The following is a 7601-nucleotide window of genomic DNA, read 5'->3' on the forward strand; positions in this document are numbered from 1 at the left end:
GTATACAAAAACAAAAGTCTTTTGGTAAATTTGAACATAATATCCATTATTTTATAATATAATTTATTTTATAATATAAACATACACTATATATAACAAAAGAGATATTCTGGTACAAAATAAGCATCATTAATTGAACTGTTCTCTCGGCGATCAAAAACTCGACTGATTCGTGATCTCGTTGTCACGCAGGGCATGAGTCTTGATCGTCTTTTCTTTCTCTAATTTTCACACTCGCACTCATTCTAACTTGCATAGAAAAATGTCAAACGTGCATTCGAAGAATCGAAATCACGCCACTTCGGTCCACTCAAACTGTTTAGGTTACACGATATCTAATATAAACACTTTGGCGACTCTCGGGCGCCTTGCGACAAACACGGGTCTAAACTTTCAAAAAGACTTTCAGAACAAAGACACTTTATATCTAATTTTTATTTCAACTTTTCATTTTGTTTAAACTTTAACTTTAATTTTTTCTTTAATTTTCCACAACACTACATTTACTAAAAGATAATAAAATTGTGAAAAAAATTAGTCTTTTTATAAGTGATTTAGCCAACATTTTAATTAGATATTTAAAAAAACATCATTTTTAGTGTTTCATAAAAATCAGAGTAATTTTTAAAATAATAAAAGTTTTTTAATGTTCTGGAGTTTATTTAAAAGGTAGTTTTCTACAGAAAAAGAATTACTTGTCAACATTAAAGTATAATTTGTTCCCTTAAAAATGCAATTCTTTAAAATTGAACCAAAAAATTCAAAAAAATTTGACATTTTTTGTACAAGAAATCGTCTTATAAAACATTTAAAACATGAAATAAATACAGATTTTTCAAGCAAATTGTATAAAATAAATTTTTGTTGGATTTTATAAATTATGTTTCTGTTTAAAAAAAATCAAATTTTTTTGAATTTTTTGGTTCAACTTTGAAGACTTGAATTTTTGAGGGAAAAAGTTATACTTTAATAATGACAAGTATTTCTTTTCCTGTAGAAAAGTACCTTTTAAATAAACCCAAGAACATTAAAAAACGGTTATTCTTTTAAATGTTATTCAAATTTTTGTAAAACATTAAGAATTAGGGTTTTTTAAAAATATCTGAATAAAATGTTGGCCAAATTACATCTAAAAAGTCTCATTCTTCTCACAATTTTATCATCTTTTAGTAAAGAAATAGAAAAAATTTTTAGTTTTTATAAATTTTACGTTTTATGATGTTTTTCATTCACCAAAAATTGTGTGATCTCTAAATTCTGACCGGTAGTGTACGTGGAAAGATTTTTTGAAAAGTGCCCCTTGCAATGTCCGCTGAAATTTCCTGCCATAAATTCTGGTAGAATTTAGTTCGGGAGTCTGATATTATGCCCATGAGATAGAATTTCTGTTGGAAATCGGAATTTTTATCGGGATTCTAGCAGAAGTACTGTGGGATTTCGAAGGAAATTCTAATAAAAATTCTGACAGAATTTACAAGGAGCACTTTCCTAGGACTCTCTCCATTTTGGAAAAGCAACAAGAAAAATGAACCATTGATTTAAAAAAAATTCAACATTTCCTTTAATAAAAATAAAATGAAATTTAACTGAATGAAAAATTAAATACATAAACAAAAATTTTCGTGAATAATAACACAAATTAACTGAAAACAAACGAAAAATGCAAATTAACATTGTAAAAAAATTTCATTCATGAAAAAAATCATCATTAATGGTCATTCTAAATGATTAAATTTCTGGTTTTTCTTTTGTTATTTGTCCACTGTTCGCTCTTTTTAATTCTCGAAAACCTCTAAGAATTTGTTGAAGAGATAAACCACATTGTTCCAAAGTTTCAACATCCTCCTCTGATTGCAGTTGCATATAAATTCTGGCTCCTTTAAAAAATTAAAACAATTAAATCTAAAACAACTGAATTGGGATCTGAAATACTGCGATACGCCATCTGGTGACGACCCCGTCTCATGTGCGAAAACCAACATGGGCCAATATTGGCCCAGCATTGTCAAATCGGACACCAAGTCTTGGCAGACAATATTGGCCCAACTCTTGTTGTGTTAACTGCGGTTGGACGTCGGCAGCCAAGTATCAGACGTCATTACTGAGCCAATCTTGGCTGCCATTAGTGGCCCAGTATTGTCAAAGTTTAAAAAAGTTTAAAAAATTATAATAATTAATTAACTAATTAATTCATTAGACATTTATAATTCAAGTCCTGACAGAAAGCACAATTGTTTAAACATTTGAAAATTTGTAACGCTCGCGGGAACCGAACTTGCAACCTAACGCACCGAAGTCTGACACGCTAACCACTACACTATACGCGGATATGGGAATCTCAACACAAAAATCTTTTGATAAGCTGCATTTTAGGAACATTTCAGCCGTTAATGCGCCATTACTGGGCCAAGATTTGTTCCAACTTTGGAAAAAATGACTTGTCAAAAGAAATTCAACATTTCAGCCATCAATGAGCCAATATTGGCCCAGTAATGGGACAGAGAAGGCCCAATAATGGCAAATTAGAATAATCGAGAAACGGTGCCAATATTGTCCCAATAATGGGACGGAGTTCGACCTAATTATGGCAAATTGGAGTAACTGAGACGCAGCGCCAATATTGGCCCAGTAATGGGACAGAGATGGCCCAATAATGGCAAATTAGAATAATCGAGAAACGGTGCCAATATTGTCCTAATAATGGGACGGAGTTCGACCCGATTATGGCAAATTGGAGTAACTGAGACGCAGTGCCAATATTGGCCCAGTAATGGGGCAGAGAAGGCCCAATAATGGCAAATTAGAATAATCGAGAAACGGTGCAATATTGTCCCAATAATGGGACGGAGTTCGACCCAATTATGGCTAATTGCAGTAACTGAGAAGCATTGTCAATATTGGCCCAGTAATGGGACATAGTTCGGCCCAATAATGGCAAATTAGAGTAACCGAGAATTGTTGCCAATATTGGCCCAATAATGGGACGAATTGATCGCCAGTACTGGTCCAGCAACGTTTGCCATACTTCGGCAGACATTACTGGGTCAATGTTGGGCTGTATCGTCAGTCTTGGCATTTCGCACATGGGGTTGGGTAAGTTATTTTTCGTTTCACCCTTTTTAAAATATCTGTAGAAGAAAGAAATAAAAAATCAAGATGGCTGATGCAACGGGGTCATTTTCCCCATAATTTCCTATGATTTCAGATCACAATAAAGAATAAAAAAATTGTTTTTTACTAATTTTTTGTAATATCATTCAATTTATATTATAATTTTTTTTAATAATTTGTGTACTTAAAATTTAAATTAGTAAATTTCTACTAATTTAAATTTCAACTGCACAAAGAATAAAAAAACTTGTTTTTTTAAAGAATTTAATTTTACCTTACTTTTATAATAAATTATTTATTCTTTGTAAAATAAAAATTTAAATTAGTAAATATTTAAGAAAAAGATTTTAAGAAGAAAATAATGTACAAAGAATAAAAAAATTTGTTATTCCCTTTTGTATAAAACATAAATACAACTGTACAAAGAATAAAAAACTTGTTTTTTCATTAATTTTATTTTTATCTCAATTTTATTATAATTTTTTTTATTCTTTGTACAGTTAAAATTTAAGTAAATAAATGTTTACTAATTTAAATTTTAACTGTACTAAACATTTTAAAAAACTTGTTTTTCATAAATTTATTTTAATTTTATTTTTATTCTAATTTTTTTTACACTTAAAATTTAAGTTAGTAAATTTTCATTTATTTAAATTTCAAATGTACAAAGAATAAAAACACTTCTTTTTTCATTAATCTTTATATATTTAATTTTAAAATATTTAAGTACAAAAGATAAATAATATTTATGATTGTATTTAAAATTTATTACTAAATTTTTACTAATTTAAATTTAAACTGTTCAAACAACAAGAAATTTGTTGTTTTAAATTTTATTTTTATTTAATAAAAGTCTTTTTATTTTTTGTACAGTTAAAATTTGAATTAGTAAATTATTACTACTTTAAATTTGAAATATTTATTAGTAATTTTTTACTAATTTAAATTTTAACTATACAAAGAATTGAAAAACTTGTTTTTAATTCATTTTATTTTTATTATAAGTCTCCCTTGTTACACTTTAAAGTGTTACTGAAGGATGCAATCCTCACTTCTAATTTGTATTGTCCATCTGTTACGGAACCACAACCATAAGTTCCAAAATTTTTTAAAACTCCAACTTTTTCTTCTTGAAATTTTGTTTTAATATAGCCGAAGACTTCTAAAATAAAAATTTAAAAACTTAATATAATTAAATACAAAATTTTAATTTGAAAAATATGTATTATTAAAAACTTACTGATTTTTTTACCCTCCTGATGAATTATGTCACTTATATTAACTGGATCGATATCGAAAGATGGTTCATCAATCGAACCATATTTACCGTACGAAATTATAGACGTTCTTTTGAATATTTGTAATTCGTACTTTGTATTTCCGAAATTATATTCAGGTTTGGTGGGAACGCGCGAAAAAGCTCCATCAATATGTAAGGTCTACAAACGTTTCAAAGTTCATAATTACAAAAATTATTAAAATATTCAATTTATAAAAAAGAAACTTATTTTAAAATAATTTTCAATGCAAAAGTTATTATTTTAATTATTTTTTTATTTATTAATATTTAATTGTATAAATATTGTTGTTATTGTTCTCTTTATTTATTATTTTACTACAATGCTGATATTTATTATTAATATTTATTATATTATTAATATTCACCTAAGAATCCTATTTAAAAGGTTGAATTTTTTTGTCAAAAACAAAAAAAAAGAGTGGGAGAAGATAATAACCATTAAAGAAGTAAAAAAAATTGTTAGAAAAATTAAAAAATAATAAATTTCTATTAATTTTGGGTAAGATGTAAAAGTTATATATATATATATTTTAATTATTTAATATATATGTATTCATTTTAATGTAAGCAGGGACGTTTACAAAAGTCGAATTTTACTTTTGTTTTGATATTTGAAAACAAAATAAAATTCGACTGGTATTTAATTTTTTATTTAAACAAAAGTCTACTCCACATTACTTTTGTTCACACAGAGTAAAACAAAAGTCTACTACATATTATTTTCATTTCCACAGATTGAAACAAAAGTCTACTACACATTACTTTCGTTAACACAGTTTAAAACAAAAGTAGTTTTGACTTCAATTTGTTATTAATAAAAATAATGATGAGTAATTCTTGTAAATAGATAATATAAAAATAATAAAACGTAATAAATAAAGTTTACTTTTAATTTAAATATTCGAATCAAAAGTAATTTTCATTGACTTTTAATTTTGATTTAAAAACAAAATTAAAATTGAATTTACTTTTGATTTTAAAATCTGAAACAAAAGTAAATTTCATTGACTTTCAATTTTGCTGTTAAGAAAAAAACTAAAAGATAAGTTATTTTTATTTCCAATACATTGATTCAAAACGAAACAAAAGTGTTTTTGAATTTAATTTTAATTTTGTAAACGTCCCTGAATGTAAGTAATATGTAAGTAATACAATTTTGTTAAATATTAACTTGAATTAAAATAAAAATAAAATTTTTTGGCGAAAATGTGCATTTTTGATTTTGAATAATTTGTTTATTTTAATTTAAATGAATTCTGTGATTCATTATATATATATATATATATATATATATATATATAAAGAATTTTTGAAAAAAAATCTATAAAATTCTTTTGTGTGGGTATTTTTTAAAATTCTTGTCTCCACCTATTCACAAGAAAACGGGATCCAAACGCACACATAGATAAAAACCGGACATTTATAAATAGAATAAAATTTGTGAAAGCATTTTTAATAATTTTATAATTTGAAGGACTACATTGCTTCCTCCACGAGGATGCAAAAAAGAATTATTTTAAAAATTATGTATACCTCATTTTCAACTATTTTTGATTGTAGTGCATCGATATTGTCAGCACCCCAAACAATGCATTGCACTTTTTTTCCTTCTTTGTTGCTTAATTAGAATCTCAGTATCTCCGATTTTCCAGCCGATCTTCTTGGTACAACACTTTGTACGTAGCCAACTAATTCTCTGTAATATAAAAAACCAGTTACACTTAACACTTCTTTTTATTTATCATAGCTTCAACTAAATGATATAAAAAAAACCCCCAAGTAGTAATTTTCACGAGTCTAGTTCAATTTTTAATTTTATCCGCCATATTTAATCCGCCATTTTGAATTTTTGAATTTTGAATGGAGATACGTTATCAGTTTTTAAGTAAACTATGTTGTGGTTATTTTTATCGTCGTATGTGAAGCTTTAAACAATAATATAGATCATATTAGTGGATTTTTTGTGTTTTTTATGTCGTTTAGGCGCCATATTTAAGTCGCCATTTTGAATTTCAAAAAGCGCCCAACGGGATTAAAAAGTAGACATTCCAAGCTAATTTTTCCAATATTATAAAATTTTTTTAAATTAAACCAATTATGGAAAGATGGGGTGGTATGGTTGACAAAGAACGTCCCATATATATATATATATATATTATTCAATCTGTACACCGAAAAAAATTTATTCTGAAATTAAGAATATATACATTGCATCAATTTTTAAATATTTGATTACTTAAATGTAGAAAATAATATCCTTAAAATAAGAATATATTCTAAGTATCTGGTATAATATACTGAATCTGAGAGTATTTACTAAATATTAGGAATATATTATTAATTTAAGTATAGTATATACTAAATTTAAGTATAAAATATTCTGAAATAAGCGCTAAATATATATTCTTCATTCCATAATCATTATTCGAAACTGTGCGAAGAACTCTATAAACTACAAAGACTAAGTTATAGCTTACTTGATAGTCGTGTGAGAGGATTGAAAGAAAAGAACAATAATTACTGGCTTTGCTGTACTAATTTCTTTTCTCTGGCAATCCTAAAACTGCTACTTTCTCTCTAGCATCACCTCTACATATTTTTCTTCCCCTTTAATCTTCTCATCGCTCAACCACTACACTACAATTTCTTCTCTCCGATAGTCCTCAAAATCCTACTTTCTCTTTTGCATCCCCTCTACATATTTTTCTTCCCCTTCAATACTTTCATCGCTCAATCATTACATTCTATCATTACATACAAGCTAAAATAACGCGCGCGTGTAGTTTCTGATTCTAATGTCAGTAAATATTTCTGATTATTATTTATAAATACATATTTAATCGAATACAAAACTTCAGAGATAACCCCATTTTTGAAAAAATTTTAAACACGAATAAATCATTAATCAAATTACCATCTTAAAAATCAAATATGTTGTACATCTAATGTAAATTTACAAAAATAAAAAAATGAATTTTTATATTGCACGCAGAAAAAATTTATGTTTTAAAATTGCAAGTTTTTTTATTTAAATCCTAATTTTCAAAGTTCAATTAAATAAAAAAACTGAATATTTATTCTATCAATGTTAAAAATACATTAAAAGTACATCAACAATAAAACTGATAAGTTTGCTTATTATTTATTAAGTTGATTCATATAAAATAATTTTAAAAATGATACAAGTGAC

At 26.3% G+C, this 7601-nt stretch overlaps 1 long non-coding RNA gene across 1 annotated transcript; it reads right to left on the bottom strand.

Moving 5' to 3' along the window:
- Positions 1-4164: 4164 nt before the first annotated feature.
- LOC127287879 (uncharacterized) lies at positions 4165-7321 on the bottom strand. Its single transcript, XR_007843954.1, has 4 exons — positions 6889-7321; positions 5945-6107; positions 4352-4550; positions 4165-4273 (listed from the first exon to the last, which is right to left on the bottom strand). It is a non-coding gene; the product is annotated as an uncharacterized LOC127287879 (long non-coding RNA).
- Between the last annotated feature and the right edge of the window lie 280 nt (positions 7322-7601).

Source organism: Leptopilina boulardi, unplaced genomic scaffold, assembly GCF_019393585.1.
Source record: "Leptopilina boulardi isolate dan_hultmark-lab unplaced genomic scaffold, ZJU_Lbou_2.1 LbouV2_377, whole genome shotgun sequence".
Classification (NCBI taxonomy): domain Eukaryota; kingdom Metazoa; phylum Arthropoda; class Insecta; order Hymenoptera; family Figitidae; genus Leptopilina; species Leptopilina boulardi.